The sequence below is a fragment of the Acipenser ruthenus genome, chromosome 16 (assembly GCF_902713425.1).
Source record: "Acipenser ruthenus chromosome 16, fAciRut3.2 maternal haplotype, whole genome shotgun sequence".
Taxonomy (NCBI): domain Eukaryota; kingdom Metazoa; phylum Chordata; class Actinopteri; order Acipenseriformes; family Acipenseridae; genus Acipenser; species Acipenser ruthenus.
Window position 1 is genome coordinate 15,929,749 of NC_081204.1, and position 22,664 is coordinate 15,952,412.

At 46.4% G+C, this 22,664-nt stretch overlaps 1 protein-coding gene across 1 annotated transcript in view; it reads right to left on the reverse strand.

The window, feature by feature from the left end:
• Positions 1-22,664, reverse strand: part of LOC117412365 (rho guanine nucleotide exchange factor 3-like) — a 133,378-nt gene that overhangs the window by 97,332 nt on the left and 13,382 nt on the right. The gene's annotated exons all lie outside the window — the stretch shown is intronic.

The window sequence follows — 22,664 nt, forward strand, 5'->3', positions numbered from 1 at the left end:
GAGATGGATGGGTTTAGGGTTTATCAGTTAACCCCCGTTCTACAACAAAGTTACTGTTGCGACAAACCAAATCATGCCTCAGTTATCGATGGCTAGAAGGCAAAGCGTGTTCCTGAGTCCCTGTGATTTCCTGTGATGACTGATCTGGATCAATGCCTGTGGGTATGGTTCACTTACAATGCTCCTGTTTTTCACTTGCAGTTGAATGTATTGCTTTGAAGTGATTATTCAAGGTGTGTTCCTAAGAAAGTGTCCTCTGTTTATCAGTAAAATTCCTCCTGCATACCTAACAGGGCTCCGCCCACTACCTGCTCCAGTGCTTGGGTTGCTGTGCAGACTGATTGAGGCCTTTCATGTGTCCTCTACAGCCATCCTCTTCCCCTACCAGTCATGAACAGTACGCAGTTGCCTGGGACACACTGGGGCTGACCGCATACCTCCGCCCCCCCCCCGTCCCACTCGGCTGGGACACACTGGGGCTGACCCTCCTCACCCCCGCCCTGCTCGGCTGGGACACACTGGGGCTGACCCTGTGCTCACAGATCATAACTGGACAGACTTCCTCTGAAGAATGTCAGGCCTAAGATGCTCTCAACACAAATATCAATAAACATGCCAGCAGCAAGGCACTGAGACACAAGCAACAGGCTTCAGGATTTAGGAAGCTGTGGTCCTGGTCTGGCTGAAAATCAACCTGCTTTTGTGTTGTTCATAACAGGATCACCCAGATCGCTTCAAAGAGAGACCCCTAACCAAGATCATGTGCTGTTATTAACATCCACCTGGTGTTGTGTAGGCACAGGATCATCAGCAATGCACCACCTCCAGTACTTATCAAATCTGACCTTATAGTACTACTACAAGAAACTTAGTGAAGTTCTTTGACAAACGTTTCAACTAGTATCATGTCTAGAGATGGAAAAAAGACTCCCGCTGTATAGCAGTTAATTCATTCTTGGTTTTACTATGAGTTTAATAAGACACACCTGAGCTTGTTACCTATACACTGGGGCTAATCAAGCTCACAGTAAAACCTGGAATGCGTGAAACTGCTCTGCAACAGGAGTCTTATTTCCATCCTTGATGTTTCAAGTGGCTCTTTTACTGTATATGCACATCAAGCTACCTATTCGTGGAATCAATTCCCAAACCCTCTCTTAAACGCTGCATGTAAACCTGCAGCGCTGCAGTCAGGAGGGGTGTGTTTAATGGGTGCACACAGGTGAGAGTGACCCTGTGACAGGATGGTCGAGTGTGACGTCAGGCCAGAATCAGGAAGGAAAACAAACAAGCACTGCAGCGCAAAAAGAGATGCTGCGCCGCCGTTTATTTATACCAAAAAAAAATAAAAAAATAAAAGGTTTTAACAAACGCACTGCTCACAGAGCAAAATAAAAAGATGAACAAAAACAAAATCTCAAACACAAAACACAGGTCAGGCTGGGCAATCGCCTTCACTGACCCTGTATATTGTTTTAATTTTACTTTTAAACTCCTCTCTCTCCCTCCCATTCCTCCTCTCGAACACCCACCTAGAGCTGGGAGAACTGCAGGCTTATATACAGGTGACCATCTCCCGATTAGCAACAACAATTAAAATTAACTCGGGAGATGGTCACCTTCTGCACGAGGTTTTTAATGTGGATGGGGCTTCCCATCCACGCTGCAAAACAATAACAAAACATGGCTCCATCGCTATATTTATAAACAAACCATAACAATAATGACCATAATAATAATAATAATAATAATAACAACAACTACAATAAAACAAATACAAAACATAAACTGCACAGGGGCGGAGGGGTACCCCGTTCTATAAATAAACAAACACATATACAGGGCTCCTCGCCCTGTTACAGACATGTACAGTGAACTCTGCACACTTGTTTTCAGATGCAAACACTCATAGAAAAGGACTGACTCCGTGTGCATGTAAAACTAGTACATGAAGATGCTGAGAAAAGTTTGTCAAAGAAATCTCTTTAAGTATTACTATATAACCTTTGTATGCATTCATCCTTCTTGCTAATGGGTGCCAGGAATAGTACTGCCTTGAAGATGGGAATCATTATGAATTTATAAATGTACTGAAAAGCCTTGTGGGTCAGAAAGAACATTCATTTTGAAGCACTTTTCATTAAAAAAAGAAAAACCCCATAAGTGGAAATCTAGAGATGTGACTAATAATTAATGACAGTGGAGGTCTTATTAACTGCAATTCGGAGACAGATAAAAGCATCCCACGCTTAGCACACAGAGAGAAAGCCAATCTCAAGCACCAGCTCTCAGTAATTACTGTCTACACCCTGTACCATTTCAACCTCTGTGTTTGTCACACACACATCACTCACTGCACAGACCCTCTCTCCGTCTGTGATGTCATCCTAACAACCCTATTAGAGCTACTGAGTGCAAACCATGTGGCTTTTCACCGAGGCCCATTAACAGCAGGGCACCTCTCAGCACTCTCTGCAGAGCTAAAAATATGCATACGGCGCGCTGTACACGTGATGGCACTGCTCACAAATGCAGCCGTTAGCTTTTTAAAAGGGTACAGCAATGGAATACTCCTACCTTGGTCCAGCATGCAGTAGGAATCCTGCTTTTGCATTCAGAATGCACTGCTTTGCTATTTTAATGATCTGAAGAGCGTCAGATGAAATATCGCCGCTTCAGTGTGTTATGTGAACAATACAATCTTTTGACTGCTCCTTTGTGATGTGCTGTGAATAAAGTGTGTTTGTGAATCTCTGACTTGGATTGGCTAAGTGTCTCAAAGTCAGCAGGTGCGTTGAATGAGCTCATGAATGGAAGAGCATGACAGGAGGGATGAATAGTTTACGAAAAAAAACCCACTAATGTTAATAGTACTTGGAGGAGCTTTTAGACTTCCAGGAGTTGTTATTTGAAGTTTTTTAACATCAATGTCTGGGGCTGACTTAGCATGCTGGAAATGTATTTATGAATGTGACCTGTAAATTATTAGTCCTTTGCAAAATGCATTTAGAATGAAAAGCCTATTCTTATCTCTTTATAGTAAAGCAAATTCATTTTAAATGCAAAATACTGCTATAGATATAATTCAATTTAAACAGTGGCAAACAAGAGAAGGATAGTGAAATCTAATGAGGAGATGGGGAGCGAGAAGAGGAGAATAGAGGAGATCAAGGGAAAAGGAGATAGACAGGAGATAGAGGAGATGGAGAGGAGAAGATAGAGACAGAGAGATAGAGGAGAAGAGGAGAGAGGAGAGATAGAGTAGATAGACTGGAGATAGAGGATAGAGAGGAGATAGAGAGGAAATAGAGAGGAGATAGAGGAGAGACAGAGAGGAGATGGAGAGAAGAGGAGATACAGGAGATAGAGAGGAGACAGAGAGAAGATGGAGAGGAGACAGAGGAGATAGAGAGGGGATAGAGAGGAGACAGAGGAGATAGAGAGGAGAAGAGGAGATGGAGAGGAGAAGAGGAGATAGAGGAGAGATGGAGAGGAAATAGAGAGGAGATAGAGGAGAGACAGAGAGGATACGGAGAGAAGAGGAGATAGAGGAGAGATAGAGAGGAGACAAAGAGGACATAGAGAGGAGACGGAGAGGAGACAAAGAGGAGATAGAGGAGATAGAGGAGAGATGGAGAGGAGATATAGCAGAGATGGAGGAGATGGACTTCAGTACAGTACACTGTCTAATCTCTCCCAGGAAGTCATTTCCCATATATGGAGCTCCAAGAATTGAAAGTGTTGGCTAAAAAAAGACAAAAACAGTATTGGTGAGTCATCCACAGATGAAATGAAAATGTTCCTGTTTGTGTGTGCGGTGGCTTTCTTCCATGCAGCCCACACTTTAGCACCAACATTGTTTACTGCTGTGAAGTGCATTAACCACGCAATAGTAATCTCCCAAGTGAGAAAGGTAAACAATAACATCCTGTATCAATGGAAATGTTATTTGACTACCTTATCACAGTATGAAGCAATGCTGGTTTTAAAAGCTCTGGTGTGTCCCAGAGATACAGCATCATGTCATTACTGAGAAGGAGCTATCTGAAGCATTCACAAGTCTTTTACCAGGCACGGGTCTGGTATCGTTCTGGCAAAAAAACATATCTTAGGTAAGTACCCTGGGAAAAAGCGTCAGTAATACAATAAATCTCAGCTTGTATCAAACGCCTGCCTGGGACACTATCTTTAACACCTGACACTTCACAGCTGTAACAGCAGGGGAGCCCATTCCGATCCTGGGGGGCATTCCACGCTGGCTTTAATGACTGTACACTTCGAATGTGGAAGCGTGACATACGTGTGCATGTATGGACTGACGGACAAGCTCCTCCATATAGCCCCAGATTCTGATATTAAATTGAGCTGACGTCAAAACTAAGTACAAATGAAAGTGGAACATACATGCCTATATACAGACAGCTCCTTCCTATATCTCAATGACTTGTATAATCCAGGGTAATGGATATATTGGGGTAATCATACTAATTCCATTAACTGAATATGTCAAGCTAATGAGTGAAGTGTTAGCGTGCATTGCAGTGAAGAACGCCCGTGCCCCGTGATGTTTAATGAGTGAAGTGTTAGTGTGCATTGCACTGAAGAACGCCCCTGTGCCCCGTGATGTTTAATGAGTGAAGTGTTAGTGTACATTGCACTGAAGAACGCCCCTGTGCCCCGTGATGTTTAATGAGTGAAGTGTTAGTGTGCATTGCACTGAAGAACGCCCCTGTGCCCCGTGATGTTTAATGAGTGAAGTGTTAGTGTGCATTGCACTGAAGAATGCCCCTGTGCCCCGTGATGTTTAATGAGGTGATCTTGCTCATACATTCCCATTCCACTGGAGCCTTGCTGAACCCAGCTCCAGAGCAGCAGACACAGGGATCTCTCAGTTTATACAAGCAGCTGCAGTCACTGGAGTTCTCAATTCCAGAGACTGCAATGCAGACACTCCGTCACATTCATGAGAATGAAATCACTTGAAGATGCTTATTGACAGACACCATAGTCAAGGGCAAACACTGCCCTTTGATTGACTTTTTTTTTTTTTATAAATTTAGTCGTCGCCAATTATTTTTACCCCGGTTTTCACCCCAATTTAGCATGCACAATTATTATCTGTATCCCCGGCTCACCGCTCGCAACCCCCCCGCCGACTCAGGAAACGGAGGCTGAAACACGCGTCCTCCGAAACGTGCTCCTTCCAAGCCGTCATTTTTCGCACTGCAGATCCACAGCAATGCTACCAGACCTATAGTGCCGGAGGACAACACAGATCTGGCGGCTCCGCTGCAGAGCCACAGGCGCCCTATCGGCCACAGGGGTCGCTGATGCGCGGTGAGCCGTGGATTCCCCTGCCGACCTAAGCCCTCCCTACCCGGGCAGCGCTCAGCCAATTGTGCGCCGCCCCCTAGGAACTCTCAGTCACGGTCAGCTGTGACATAGCCTGGATTCGAACCAGCGATCTCCAGGCTATAGGGCACATCCTGCGAGGAGCGCCTTTACTGGATGCGCCACTCGGGAGCCAGTTTTGATTGACTGGTTAAAACAAAACAGCTCAAACAATCACAAAGTGTTCTGTGTTTGATACAGCTAACCTTGGTATTGCAGCTGGCCAAGGGAGCAACACAAGGCAGACTTAATATATGGGTGGCCTTACACTGAAGGTATAAAGAATATTAAGAAAACTGGCTTTTTATTTCCTGGCATCTCATTGGCTAGTACCCATGGCAGGGGGGTATATTAACTTTCAATAGATGACCAGAAAAGGCACCAGAAAGTGCCTGTGTGTCAGTGTCCTGCACTCACTGTTATATCTCATGTGTAAAGTGCCTGTGTGTCAGTGTCCTGCACTCACTGTTATATCTCATGTGTAAAGTGCCTGTGTGTCAGTGTCCTACACTCACTGTTATATCTCATGTGTAAAGTGCCTGTGTGTCAGTATCCTACACTCACTGTTATATCTCATGTGTAAAGTGCCTGTGTGTCAGTGTCCTACACTCACTGTTATATCTCATGTGTAAAGTGCCTGTGTGTCAGTGTCCTACACTCACTGTTATATCTCATGTGTAAAGTGCCTGTGTGTCAGTGTCCTGCACTCACTGTTATATCTCATGTGTAAAGTGCCTGTGTGTCAGTATCCTGCACTCACTGTTATATCTCATGTGTAAAGTGCCTGTGTGTCAGTATCCTGCACTCACTGTTATATCTCATGTGTAAAGTGCCTGTGTGTCAGTGTCCTGCACTCACTGTTATATCTCATGTGCCTCAGATCTGTTGTGTCTGAGAGCGAGCAGCTGTTCCTATGCCTGGTTTCCCACACAGTTTGTTTTCAAACAGTGCAGTCAGCTTCGCTGCGTAATCAGAAAGCAAAGCTCTTGTTGTACTGAGCTGCTGCTGACGCAGAGCTGTGTCTGCAATGGCATGTGATTGCTTAAACACACAGCACACAAAGCCCTGTGCAGCTGGGAGCACAGAAGGAGAGCTACCATGAGGAGAAAACAGATCACCACAAGCTGCAGCCACTGTGCAGTATGTACACGCACACACAGAAGCGCTTCCACATGTCAAATAACAACTACGGGTATTGCAGCTGAGTAACTGTCTGAATAACAGGGGGGTTCTGTTTCATTTCAGACATTGCTAAACTTTCTTCAACTGCAACGTGTATCTGTGTAAAAGACTGTGTGTGTGCAGCGTTTCAATGGAAAAGAGTGTGAAGAAACACTGAATACTGTAGGTAAAAAACTGATTACACTGCACTTTCTACAATGAAAACACTGAATACTGTAGGTAATAAACTGATTACACTGCACTTACTACAATGAAAACACTGAATACTGCAGGTAATAAACTGATTACACTGCACTTACTACAATGAAAACACTGAATACTGCAGGTAATAAACTGATTACACTGCACTTACTACAATGAAAACACTGAATACTGTAGGTAATAAACTGATTACACTGCACTTACTACAATGAAAACACTGAATACTGCAGGTAATAAACTGATTACACTGCACTTACTACTATGAAAACACTGAATCCTGTAGGTAAAAAACTGATTACACTGCACTTTCTACAATGAAAACATTGAATACTGTAGGTAATAAACTGATTACACTGCACTTACTACTATGAAAACACTGAATACTGTAGGTAATAAACTGATTACACTGCACTTACTACTATGAAAACACTGAGGCTAACGTCTGTATTTGGCCTGTATATTGCTAACGTTTAGCCAAAATTATATACATTGAAAACCTGACTAATGAGTAAATGTTAAAACTATAAACTATGACCACCCCTGCTGAATAAGTGCGGTGCCCCTGTGTTGTGAGAGGACTGTGACTCTGACAGAGCGCAGGAACCCTGCAGTGAAATGATCTGCTGCAGCCTTATAGAACCCACAGCAAAGTAAAATAAAGCACAGTGAAAGCATGGCAAAGCATTGGAAAACAAAGATAAGTAAGGATAAGTATATTACACATTAAAAATGGTAGACCATGGCAAACTGTAGTACAAGTCGAACCATGGGAAAGGCATGGGAAACCTGCAACCTGACTGTGGTGAGCTTTAGCATGGGCCAGTGTGCTACGAGTGGACAGGGCGAGGCCACATTCCTCAGGCTCTGTCTCAGCCTTCAATGCCAGGGATGGTACAGAGACAAGCCCAGTCATGCGCTTATGTACCAACAATCTGAAGTGCACAGAGTTCACAAAACATCCCAGTACATTTATCAACATGAATTACTGGCATTTAGTCATTTATTTATAGCTTGGATAACACCCCAATACAAAGCATCCAGGTTTAGTGGACATATTGTAGTAATATACTGGAAAATGTGCCATGATGTAGAGAGCATGCAGTGGAGTTATTGGGTTAGCTCTGTATACTGAACAAACAGACCAGGGGAGAAGAAAAGGAGAAAATGTACAGCCAAAGAATGTGAGAAATGTTTTGCATGCTTGCTGTTCCCTATTATTTCTAATAAATAAAGATAAACATTGTCCTTGGCAGATCCAGTGAGTGATCCTGGAAGAAGTGCCCGCTGGACTCAGATATTGGCTCCAGTCTTGCCTCAACACATTTCTCCAGCGGGTGCTGATTTCAGCCATGCTTTCCCCATGGTTTGCGGTGCCCCTAGGATGATGGATCCAGATACTGTACCAGCACTGTTTAAATCAACAGTGCACACTCATCACAGTGTTTCACACATTGTTACAGACACTAACCAGAGCCCATGCAATGCTGGATGTTTGCATTTTAGAACCTTGTTACAAAAGGATCTTCTTTAATTCTAAAGGTAAAACTTATTAGAAGCAAAGTCAAGTAGACAAACGTTCTGACAGGTGCAGTACGTCAATGAAGCGCATTCTGAAACATTTGTCTGCTTGACTTAGTTTCTTGCAGCTTTATCTTAGACTTCTGATTGAGCATTTTGAAGTGCATGGATGATTTATTTTATTATATTTTATATTAAACAGTGGTGGTATTTAGATCCAGCATTGTTAGTTCACACATTAATTAACCCTTCGTTTTGGTTCTTGTATCTGCTGTGAAAGTTTAGCTGTCGGGTCTGGAAGCTTCATATTAACAGAACGCACTTCATTTCAGATCTCAGGTCTAGAAGGTTCATGTCAGACCTCAGGTCTAGGAGGTTCATGTCAGATCTCAGGTCTAGGAGGTTCATGTTAACAGAATGCACTTCATGTCAGATCTCAGGTCTAGGAGGTTCATGTCAGATCTCAGGTCTAGGAGGTTCATGTCAGATCTCAGGTCTCGGAGGTTCATGTTAACAGAATGCACTTCATGTCAGATCTCAGGTCTAGGAGGTTCATGTCAGAGCTCAGGTCTAGGAGGTTCATGTTAACAGAACGCACTTCATGTCAGATCTCAGCTCACATTTTCTTCTACGTTGTTAAATTCCAAAGCTGTGAACACTTGTTTGGCCTGATGTGTCACTCGCTAAGTTTCATGTTCCTGACAAAAGCTTTTACCTCTTTCTCAATGATTTTGACTTGCAATAAACTGTTCTGTGCGGCCGAGCAGACACCCGGCTCATACATTAACTACGACAGCTGTTGCAAAGAATCAAGATTAGATTTGTCATGGGTTTGGATTTCAAATAGAAATGAAAGAGGACGCCAAAATAATGGGGATGTGGTTCAATATATAAACCAACATTTGTTAACCCATTCCACACCTCCCCTACCCTCTGTCCAGGCGGGGTGTTTGAGAGGAAGCTCAGGCTAAGGGGTGCAGCTCAGCGAGGGCTCAATCATCCCAGGTGGGGTGTTTGAGAGGAAACTGAGGCTAAGGGGTGCAGCTCAGTGAGCGCTCACCGGCCTACCCTTACATCCTGGCTTCTCGGGTCTGTCTGGAGTAGGAAAACCAATACACTCTGATGTTGTCACCTGCTTCCTTTGTTTCTGCTCTGTTTCCTGTTGAACTGAACAGCGCAGGTCGCTATAGAAACAGGCTGTCGGGATTCTGTTTTTAGTTTGGCTGCTTCCCACCCTCAGGGTGACTAACAGCACAAAATCAATGCAGGACAACAAAAAAACAAGCTTCTAAATTGGTGGCAAAGTGCTTTAAACACGCTGCTCAACCTTCTGACTAAAACTAAAAAACAACATTTGTCTCCCGACCTAGAAACTCCTATTAAATGGTGTACTTCCTCAGATGGAGGCAGATATGTGTACATATACACACACTCAATATTCTTTACAATGCAGCTTTCCCGTGGTTATACTGTGCATTTCACATAGTTTACCCTGGTTTGCCATGTTTATAAACATGCTTTATTCTTTACAATGCTTAGCTATGCTTTACCATGCTTTATTCCAGTTTGCTATGCTTTTACTATGGAAACTGTTCTAGGGGTTATCAATGTGTCCACTGAAGAGGCTGTGTGCTCATGCAAAGAGACTACAGACCGTGAGACAGAAATAACCTTTAAATATTTCCTGAACCGAATCCTAGGAATTGTTAATGATATTACTCAAGAAAATAACAATATTTATATTTCTTCAGCTCTGATGTTAATCAACACACCCCGAGCCAAACTAACAAAAAATCATAATCTTAAATGTGGAGAAAAGTCTATTTTTCTGTTTTCAATATGCTTTACAAAGCTTACCTTTGCTTTGCTTTCACTGTGCTTCATTACACTTGTCCGTGCTTTTACTCTTCTAAGGGAGTTAACTTGTAAACGCAGTGACTGAACGCAGCCCTCGTGTTTTTAATGCATTGCATAACCATTCTGTATCTACTGTCAACTGAGACAGGGCAGGAAACAAAACAAACCTCCTCATTCAAGTGCCAAACAAACCTCATCATTCAAGTGCCAAACATCAGCGCCCTCTTGTGTCGATAGCATCACATTGCACAGATGAGCTGCTTTCCACTACTGTGAGGTGGGACTAAGGCTGAAAGCCAATTGCACTGTTATTTCAGACTCTATGCGTTTGTTTTTTTAAATATGTGAGAAATCGTTTTAAAAAGATATTTAAGAAGGTCTCAACCTTATAATAAGCCCATGTTGAAAACAGCATAACAAAAAAGAGCATTTCTGTTTTGCTTCCTTGAGCGATAACGGAGCTTCAATTTGCATATATAACCTCCACTTGCTGCAAGTTGTAGCAGGAGCATGATTATTTGGCTCACAGATTGACAATGTGGACAGCAGGTTCAAAAGGGCTGGAAACTTGAAGGGAAAACTATCTTGGATGAGTAAACAAACTGGACAGCCAACAAGGTCTCCCATCTAATAACACAGAGCACACACAGGGTTACACACTGGATTAATTGATGGGTTGTTGGCAGATGTACTTGAAGCAATCTTTATTAATATCATTTTGTGGAAAAGATTTGTGGGTTTGCTGTCTGCCAGTATTGCTCTCCAGTCACTGACAGGTTTAGGCAAGTTACCTGCCTAAACCAAGCCATTGCTTCCCTTTCCCTGCCCACAAGGAGCTTCCTGTTTTATACAACAGTGACCCCTGGTGGCACAGACTAGTCACAGTCGCAAGAGCTCTTCCTGATATCAAGAAGCAGCCATTTGTATACACTTAGCACTTTGGGTTTTTAGATGACTGTGGCAATGTGCCCCGTCCCTGTGTGCATTTGTGTGTATGCGTGCGTGTGTAAATGTTGGTGTATAGATTGGTACACGGGATATAAACGGGTCTGTGTTTCACGTGTATTTAAAAAGTGTAGATTTGTATTTAGGCACGAGGAGAGCACAAATCACTTCACGTGCTGGTTAAATGTAATATGTGAGCACGGGGTTGCACAGAATTAATTCACGTGCTGGGATTCAAGTGAATAATTAATTAGTAATTGAATCCCAGCACAATAGTATATATAGACGCACATTTCTTGCACTCAGGGTTGGGTGTTCGGAAGAGGAGAACGGGTGAGAGAGAGAGGAGAAACTAGAAAGTAAAAACGTGGAAGATAAGTGTTTGTTCTCACCGTGTTTGTTTGTCTGTCCGTGCACCGTTTGTTAAGTGTTTAGTCCGTTTTGTTTATATGTTTCTTTTGGCTACCAGTGCCGTGTCCTGTTTTTGTACTGTTAAACCTTTTTATTTGTTAATAAACGCTGAGTGCAGCCATTGCACTCAGCTCATCATCACCACCGTCTCTGTCTGTGTATTCCTTTTCTGGTCTGACGCCACCCACTCTGGCCGTCTTTGTGACACGTGGTGTCATCGTGGGATAGCCGCGCCTCCAAGCGTCAGACCAGGAGGGGTTTTGTTTAAAAAAAAATATATATATATATATATATATATATATAATGGCAGAAGACGCCACAAAATGGCGGGACTGGTTCCTGGAGAATGCTGGGCTGGAGGCCCAGGCTCTGCCCATAGTCGTTCGGGCCCTGTGGATGATGGACAGTGAGAGATGGGAGGCCTATCAGCAGGAACACACCCCAAACACCTTGGAGGAAGGTGTGGAGTTTCTCCTCAGCTACCTGGAGGCAACGATAAACGGAACAGCAGCCCAGGTAGCAGGACCACCAGCAGAGGAGTACCTGCTGTCCCCATCTCCACCAGCAGAGGGTGAATGCCTGCTGGTTTTGCCTCCACAGCCCAAGCGGGAGACAGATAAAGAGGTGAAGGACAGGGAGGAGGAGTGCCGCCTAAGGGCCAGGCATCCACGGCGATGTAACAAGCCATCGTCGGGGTGCCTCCTCTGCGACCAGGATCACCTGTTCGCCCACTGTCCCTTCCGCAGTTATGGGGAGGAGCCTGAGCGTCCACAGCCCAAGCGGGAGGAGCCTGAGCGTCCACAGCCCAAGCGGGAGGAGCCTGAGCGTCCACAGCCCAAGCGGGAGGAGCCTGAGCGTCCACAGCCCAAATGGGAGGAGCCTGAGCGTCCACATCCCAAATGGGAGGAGCCTGAGCGTCCACAGCCCAAGCGGGAGGAGCCCGAACGTCCTACGCCTGAGTGGGAGGAGCCCGAACGTCCTACGCCTGAGTGGGAGGAGCCCGAACGTCCTACGCCTGAGTGGGAGGAGCCCGAACGTCCTACGCCCGAGTGGGAGGAGCCCGAACGTCCTACGCCTGAGTGGGGGGAGCCCGAACGTCCACAGCCCAAAAGGGAGGAGTCGGTGCGTCCACAGCCCAAAAGGGAGGAGTCGGTGCGTCCACAGCCCAAAAGGGAGGAGTCGGTGCGTCCACAGCCCAAAAAGAGGGAAGTCGGGGCTTCCACAGCCGTAGAACCCAAGCTGCCAGCAGAGGGAGAATGCCTGCTGGTTCCACCACCGCCAGGAGCAGAGGAGCTGGAGCTGACTCTGCCTCCACCACCGCCAGGAGCAGAGGAGCTGGAGCTGCCTCTGCCTCCGCCCGGAGCAGAGGAGCAGGAGCTGCCTCTGCTGCCCGTACCTCCGCAGGGAGTACGGTGGCCGGAGCCCCAGAAAGGGGAGCTGCCGGCCACGAAGGGGGAGGAGGTCTGGAGACCACCAACCCCAGCAGCAGTTTCGCTGCCGGAGATCGTGGGGGAGGTCCGGAGACCTGCTCCCACTGCAGCTTCTTCGCTGCCGGCAGTACTGTGGTCGGAGCCCCACCAAAGGGAGCTACCGGCTACAAAGAAGGGGGACGAGGTCTGGAGACCACTTTCCCCAGCAGCAGTTTCGCTGCAGGAGTTCTTGTGGCCGGAGCCCCACAGGAGGGAGCTGCCGGCTACGAAGAAGGGGGAGGTCGGGGGACCACCTGCCCCCGCAGCTTTTTCGCTGCAGGACGGGACCAACAGGCTGTCAGCCGTGCCACTACCGGCAGGGGTGCTGACAGCATGGCCAGCCATGGGCCCACTGAAGCCTCCCTTCCCAGCCCGAGACTTTGTCCTGGACTGCTGGGTTTTTAAGGGGGGAGGTGGCCGTTGAGGCCATGTGTGCTGCGCACAAGGGGGGGTATATGTGGCAATGTGCCCCGTCCCTGTGTGCATTTGTGTGTATGCGTGCGTGTGTAAATGTTGGTGTATAGATTGGTACACGGGATATAAACGGGTCTGTGTTTCACGTGTATTTAAAAAGTGTAGATTTGTATTTAGGCACGAGGAGAGCACAAATCACTTCACGTGCTGGTTAAATGTAATATGTGAGCACGGGGTTGCACAGAATTAATTCACGTGCTGGGATTCAAGTGAATAATTAATTAGTAATTGAATCCCAGCACAATAGTATATATAGATGCACATTTCTTGCACTCAGGGTTGGGTGTTCGGAAGAGGAGAACGGGTGAGAGAGAGAGGAGAAACTAGAAAGTAAAAACGTGGAAGATAAGTGTTTGTTCTCACCGTGTTTGTTTGTCTGTCCGTGCACCGTTTGTTAAGTGTTTAGTCCGTTTTGTTTATATGTTTCTTTTGGCTACCAGTGCCGTGTCCTGTTTTTGTACTGTTAAACCTTTTTATTTGTTAATAAACGCTGAGTGCAGCCATTGCACTCAGCTCATCATCACCACCGTCTCTGTCTGTGTATTCCTGTCTGGTCTGACGCCACCCACTCTGGCCGTCTTTGTGACAATGACTTTTTTCTGAACATGTAGATTTTTCAAATACAAAAATCGTTTAGGTGCTTCCTGGTACCTAATCACTTCCTGTGCAGTAGGTCACACAGTCCGATTACAGTTAATGTAGACCACAGAGGTGAATCAGACCTGCAACAGCTTTCATCTCGATTGTACACGTGGTCCTTCAGATATATGTAACACTCTAACCACGAGTGGCTAAGATGTGTGTAACAATGCTCATTGTCACCCTGCACTTTCAATCCATGTCCTGTTATCGTGCTGTATACAGGACATTGTCCAGCTTGGGTAAACAAACGTCACAAAGGACCCCGTTTACAGCACAGCTCATCCAGCGGCTCAATGCCGGATTGAGGCGAGAGCAGAAGCAGCACATCCACTAATTGGACTTGTTTTTATTAAAATCCAGCACTTCAAAAAAAGTCGTTCAAAGAACTTGTCACATAAAACTGACTGGAGAGTCCATGGAGCCAATCATATCTCTCGCTAGTGTAAACCCTCCAATCCCACTCCACTCGGATCACTCTGACTGGCTCATACACTCCATGAAGCCACAACGCTTTAATAAAACTGCTCCAACATTGTCTATCGTTTGAGGAAATAATGCAGAATACTTGACCTCTACATTGTGCAAATATGTATATGTGGCAGGGCTGAGGGAATAATACAGTCAGCACTTACATATCCTATAACATTGTGACTTCAGTGACGGTTAAACGCGTGACGGATATCTGATTATTTCATTTTGTCGCGTTCCAACCCTTGTCTGTTTTTCAGGGAAGACAAAAAAGATACAATGTCAAAAATAGATAGCTGAAAGGACTGTGTTTTAAAATAAGCAGGCTTCCATTTAGATGTACTGTATTGTATTTTCAACAGAATAAGTATTTTAATTCAGAACGATATGATTCTGAAAATATCCCTTGCCAAAACTAAAGAGATGACACGTTAACTGTAATACAGTACATACTTTTAAATCCGGTACGTATTGTAGTGGTATGTAAAATTTCCCATTAACGACCTAACAGCAAAATGAAATCTAACTGTTATCCATGCACAGAACTGTGTAAAACGTAAAAAGCAATGCAATTTACCAAAACCAAAAGATTAAAAAAACAACAATACAGTTTCCAGAATTCAAACAGTATCTAAAGTCAGTATTCAAAATTGCAGAATATAGTGCTCGATAAGGCCCTAATGTCACAGTTCACTTGCAAATGAAAATGCACAACATAAACTAAAGATCACAGATAAAAAATTTAAAAAAAAAACATCACAGTATCTAGAACTGTTTAATGATTAACTGTTTTGTTACATTACCTTAGCTGGTCTCGTTCGCTTTGTTTTGCTGCATTTTCATCAGGTGAAACGGGAGGAAGCGCTGTGTAACTGCACAATATATGACAGACTAATTTGGTATTAGAGAGATTTTCTTCTTTTTTTTATTTTTTTTTTTTTAACGCGGGGTGTTGCACGGGCAGGAATAAAACCTGAAAAGCAGACAGTCGATTTCACTTCTACTAGCATGTATTGAAATCAATCAAACCCAATGAACTGCTCTGAAGAGGGATTCATTCTACAAAAAACAAAGAATATTCATCTATTGATTTGAAATGAGAAACAGTATTGAAATGTCAACCCCCCCCCCAGTCCTCCCTCCACAGTAACACAACCTGCACCCTGAGATGGGTGGGGATAGATTCCAGGAATAATCCATAGCCCAGCTCCAGCCCCTCTGAACACACAGCGTCCTGCCTGGGATCCTGCAGTGTGCTGCTTTCACAATCTCCCTCTGAACACACAGCGTCCCGCCTGGGATCCTGCAGTGTGCTGCTTTCACAGTCTCCCTCTGAACACACAGCGTCCTGCCTGGGACCCTGCAGTGTGCTGCTTTCACAATCTCCCTCGGAACACACAGCGTCCTGCCTGGGACCCTGCAGTTTGCTGCTTTCACAATCTCCATCTGAACACACAGCATCCTGCCTGGGATCCTGCAGTGTGCTGCTTTCACAGTCTCCCTCTGAACACACAGCATCCTGCCTGGGATCCTGCAGTGTGCTGCTTTCACAGTCTCCCTCTGAACACACAGCGTCCTGCCTGGGACCCTGCAGTGTGCTGCTTTCACAATCTCCATCTGAACACACAGCATCCTGCCTGGGATCCTGCAGTGTGCTGCTTTCACAGTCTCCCTCTGAACACACAGCATCCTGCCTGGGATCCTGCAGTGTGCTGCTTTCACAGTCTCCCTCTGAACACACAGCATCCTGCCTGGGATCCTGCAGTGTGCTGCTTTCACAATCTCCCCTTTCCTATCAGACAAGTCAGCTGCGGAGCACACCAGCAGCAGCGAGGCTGGAAGACATGAAAAGAACCCCAGAAGAAAGCTTTGTCAGCGCATTCAAAAATATATCAAACCATGTTGACAGTGCCCAGCTCTATTGATACTTCCAAGTATTTCTTTAAAAGCAGAAGAGCAAGCCTTCTGCCACCCGTTTCATTGCAGATGGGAAGCCAGCGTATATCCTCGCCCTCTCCCAATGCTTCCTTGGTCCCCTGTTCAATATCATCCTGTTGTGAGCTCTGTCACTCGCTCTGGAGGTTTCAGCTCAGATCACATTGACCCGGTTTTACTGTTAAATGAGGAATCAAGCAAGGTGTTATTTTAAAGAAGTGACCACTAGGGGGTGTCATTCCTGTGATATTGTACAGAGATCGTTCCATTCACTAACTTCCATTTGACAGCTGCACGCACCCTAGTGGTCAATTCTGAAACAACCTTCAGAAACGCAGCTTTAGGGCCAGAAACTGGAGGAAATCACTCAGAACACAGAACAGCATTTTAAACAGGTGAATATTCTAACATGCAGGGGTATAGAGCATCCCTTGAAGCCATGGTCATTTGAGATGTATCTATTGTACTGTGTGTTCAGCATGAATGTTAGAATTTATTACAATAGTCTGGGCTCTCAAAGCTACTTACACTGATTTAGAATTGGAAATGGGTGATATGTATCAGTACTTATAAAAAGTAAAATGATTAACATAACACATACATCTACAAAATTACCCCAGATTACTCCTTACACAGACATGTGTCAAACAAAAAGTGACTGTATTTGTACAAGGACAGTCACCCTGTCACACCCTGAACAGTGACTGTATTTGTACAGGGATAGTCACCCTGTCACACCCTGAACAGATAATTACAGGCTCCCATGAAAGAGCAGAGGTGAAAACTGAAAGAAACCAGGCAGCCTGCTCGCTCTCCTGGCTGGCTGAGCAGTTCCAGTTCCCTCGCGGGGCTCCAGAATGTGAAACTGTCACGGGGAATCCCTGAGCACTAAACACAAAGACAGAGACCTGCCAGGGCATTCCCCATGTCATCTGAGAACCTGCCTCACTGTCCACAGCAGAGACCCAGCACACTGCAGGCCTGCACACACACACACACACAGACCCAGCACACTGCAGGCCTGCACACACACACACACAGAGACCCAGCACACTGCAGGCCTGCACACACACACACACAGACCCAGCACACTGCAGGCCTGCACACACACACACACAGAGACCCAGCACACTGCAGGGCTGCACACACACACACACAGAGACCCAGCACACTGCAGGCCTGCACACACACACACACAGACCCAGCACACTGCAGGGCTGCACACACACACACACACACAAAGACCCAGCACACTGCAGGGCTACACACACACACACAGAGACCCAGCACACTGCAGGGCTGCACACACACAGAGACCCAGCACACTGTAGGGCTGCACACACACAGAGACCCAGCACACTGCAGGGCTGCACACACACAGACCCAGCACACTGCAGGGCTGCACACACACACAGAGACCCAGCACACTGCAGGGCTGCACACACACACACACACACAGACCCAGCACACTGCAAGGCTGCACACATACACAGACCCAGCACACTGCAGGGCTGCACATACACACAGACCCAGCACACTGCAGGGCTGCACACACACACACAGACCCAGCACACTGCAGGGCTGCACACACACACACAGAGACCCAGCACACTGCAGGGCTGCACATACACACACACACAGATACCCAGCACACTGCAGGGCTGCACACACACAGACCCAGCACACTGCAGGGCTGTACACACACACAGAGACCCAGCACACTGCAGGGCTGCACACACACACACAGAGACCCAGCACACTGCAGGGCTGCACACACACAGAGACCCAGCACACTGCAGGGCTGCACACACACACAGAGACCCAGCACACTGCAGGGCTGCACACACACACAGAGACCCAGCACACTGCAGGGCTGCACACACACACAGACCCAGCACACTGCAGGCCTGCACACACACACACACACACAGACCCAGCACACTGCAGGGCTGCACACACACAGAGACCCAGCACACTGCAGGGCTGCACACACACAGACCCAGCACACTGCAGGGCTGCACACACACACAGAGACACAGCACACTGCAGGCCTGCACACACACACACACAGACCCAGCACACTGCAGGGCTGCACACACACACAAACCCAGCACATTGCAGGGCTGCACACACACAGACCCAGCACACTGCAGGGCTGCACACACACACAGAGACCCAGCACACTGCAGGGCTGCACACACACACACAGAGACCCAGCACACTGCAGGGCTGCACACACACAGACACACAGCACACTGCAGGGCTGCACACACACACACACACAGACCCAGCACACTGCAGGGCTGCACACACACACAGAGACACAGCACACTGCAGGCCTGCACACACACACACACACACAGACCTAGCACACTGCAGGGCTGCACACACACACAAACCCAGCACACTGCAGGGCTGCACACACACACAGAGACCCAGCACACTGCAGGGCTGCACACACACACAGAGACCCAGCACACTGCAGGGCTGCACACACACACAGAGACCCAGCACACTGCAGGGCTGCACACACACACAGAGACCCAGCACACTGCAGGGCTGCACACACACACAGACCCAGCACACTGCAGGCCTGCACACACACACAGAGACCCAGCACACTGCAGGGCTGCACACACACAGAGACCCAGCACACTGCAGGGCTGCACACACACAGAGACCCAGCACACTGCAGGGCTGCACACACACACACACACACAGAGACCCAGCACACTGCAAGGCTGCACACACACACACACACAGACCCAGCACACTGCAGGGCTGCACACACACACACACACACACACAGACCCAGCACACTGCAGGGCTGCACACACACACACACACAGACCCAGCACACTGCAGGGCTGCACACACACAGAGACCCAGTACACTGCAGGGCTGCACACACACACACACACAGACCCAGCACACTGCAGGGCTGCTCACACACAAGAGACCCAGCACACTGCAGGGCTGCACACACACACACAGAGACCCAGCACACTGCAGGACTGCACACACACACACAGAGACCCAGCACACTGCAGGGCTGCACACACACACAGAGACCCAGCACACTGCAGGGCTGCACACACACACACAGAGACCCAGCACACTGCAGGGCTGCACACACAAACATAGAGACCCAGCACACTGCAGGGCTCCAGAATCTGAAACTGTCACTGGAGAATCCCTGAGCACCAAACACAAAGACAGAGACCTGCCAGGGCATTCCCCGTGCCATCTGAGAACTTGCCTCACTGTATTTACATGTCAAATATTATTGGTAATTGCTAGCCAGTTAAAGTGAGACTGATTTTTATAAAACAAATAAATAAAGTAATAAATAAATAATTAAAGTAATTACCATGCTCGTGGTGAGGGACAGAGAATGGGAGAGAGAGAGAGGGAGGAGAGGGAGAGAGAGCACACCTCAATCCTGACCTGAACACCCAGCCTGCCATTCAGTCGTGGGCCCCGCTCAAACAGAGACTGACAGTATCGTGCTGAATCGTGGTGTGGATTACACTGATGCTGAATTGTGGTGTGGATTACACTGATGCTGAATTGTGGTGTGGATTACACTGATGCTGAATTGTGGTGTGGATTACACTGATGCTGAATCGTGGTGTGGATTACACTGATGCTGAATCGTGGTGTGGATTACACTGATGCTGAATCGTGGTGTGGATTACACTGATGCTGAATTGTGGTGTGGATTACACTGATGCTGAATTGTGGTGTGGATTACACTGATGCTGAATTGTGGTGTGGATTACACTGATGCTGAATTGTGGTGTGGATTACACTGATGCTGAATTGTGGTGTGGATTACACTGATGCTGAATCGTGGTGTGGATTACACTGATGCTGAATCGTGGTGTGGATTACACTGATGTCACTGGGTTCTATGTTGAGAACACCAAACTCATTTCCTTTGTGTCGTGAGCAGCCAGATTCAACCCTAGTGAAATAACCCGCTGTCTGTGCCACCTAGCCCCCTTGCAGAGGAAACAGACTGTGCACAACCTGTGAAGAACGCACCCAATGGAGTCTCTCAGCACAGCCCAGGCCAGGCACACTGAGACAGGGCACAGGAAGCTGCTGCAGCCCCTGATAGGAACGAGGCCATGCCCATGATTCACAAGTCATAAAAAAAGAGCAGGGAAGCATGGGAGTTCCTCTCTAATGTGGAAAAGTCTGATTGCACCAAGCGCTTTTTTCCTAATATCACTCAGGACTCCTGCTGTGATGAGCGCTCACTTGGATTAGCTGTTAGTACAGGCCAGGCTGCATCTGATGTCACTTGAGGTCTAAACACACACACACAGAGAGAGAGAGAGAGGGGGGAAGAGGGAGAGAGAGAGAGAGAGAGAGAGAGAGAGAGAGAGAGAGCAAAAGAATAGGGCAGGCAGAGTTGACACACACTGTACCAGACCCTTCTAAACAAAGCTTTACAGTAACTTATTTGACAATGTTTTTTTCAGCCAATATTATACATTCTGATGTTCAGAATTAGCAACAAGAGTCTTGAGTAGTTTAATGAACCATTAACAGAGCACAGCTTTGCCAGTAGAGCACAGCATTGCCTTCGGTCAGTCTCTCAGTAAGGACAGCACCATGTGTACTGATACGACTACACAGGAACACCAGCACTGTGTACATTGATGCAATGGCAGCCCCACCCCATTGCAGCTGCCCTCAGTGCAGATCCAGTGTGTTGCCATGGTAGCATGAGCAAACAGCCCATAGGAAGATCCCAGGCCACTGACACGCCACTCTATTCAATTTGGCAAAAACAAGGGAAAAAAGGATTCTTTCCACAGCATTCACTGTCATGTGATTGGGAAAATAATTGTGTTTTTATCACCTTGCTATACTGTAGCGACTGTCTGTACCACTTCAGCATGTCGAGCTGGTGTACATGAACAAAAACAAAGCATCCCCTGGACAAGGCGCACAGGGCTTGAACCTGAACATGGGGTGCAAAATGAAGTGTGCTAAAATGGGTATGTGAAGAAAGCAGGTGGGCTATTTCATTGGTATGGCTAGAGGTTAAAATCTGCAAGTTTGCAAGCTCACAATCACCATTTCAGAATCATCCAAATGATACACAGCGGGTGTCATTTTCAAGGTCATTCTCTATAACTGTGTTTATGGAATAAGTCAGTGGTTTGTATCACACACGACACTGAATGCACCCACATGATATTTTCTCATTGTGGTTTTGAACTGCATTGCGATTCACTGAAAGCTTTCTCCTGTTTACAAGATACTTGAAGGTATTTCTGTTAAAAATTCTATTCAAATGTATTCTGTTACGTGTACATCCAACACCAATATATGTGCATCCGACAGCATGCAAATATAATTCATTACTCTGAGCACAATCACGGAGGAAGACTGCTGCTCTTGTAGTGTAATGATAAGGGTCTGATATGAGCACAGAGAAAAATGTGTGCATACATCACAGATATTTTAATACCGCCCCAGTGTGGATGAAAAAGTCAGTTTGTGTGAGTATGTTGACACCATGGTATTTTATGACTATTTCTCCCTTATCAAGAAAGGAGGACAAATGATCTCAATCTGAATTCCAGTCTTAATTGGTTGACAGACTGTGCCCAAGTAAAAAGCCACTTTATGATTATACTAATGATTACCCACAGCTTTGAAGTGTCTGGACGTGCCCAGAGCAGAAACCATGTTACTGCAGGTCCTGGGACTCCCAAGGGCAGCGTCAGCAGCACAGTTAGCATGCCTGTGAATGTGAAGTCATGCCTCAATGGCAGGAGATGAAGCTCCGACAGTGTGGCTGCGACAGCTTTGTAAAATGACTTTGTCTTCTACGATATCTACGATCGAACTTGAGTTAGAGAAACATACAACATAGTCCTGTACGGAGTATTGAGCTAATATCTCAAAGTGTTAGGTCTTTATCACCTGGACAATAAAAAGATACAAAGCCTAATCCCAATGGTTCAATAGATATTAGCTGATGAAACAGCAGTGGCAAAAAAACTAGTGAAGTGAATCCAGTGTGGACAGGTTCCAAACCAGAACATTTCTTCCCAGCTGTGTCACACAGGCTGTGTGATACAAGATGCTTGAGTCAGGAAGTCCCTGCTGCTTGTATCACCCAGATACCAGTGAACTCATTCTAATAAT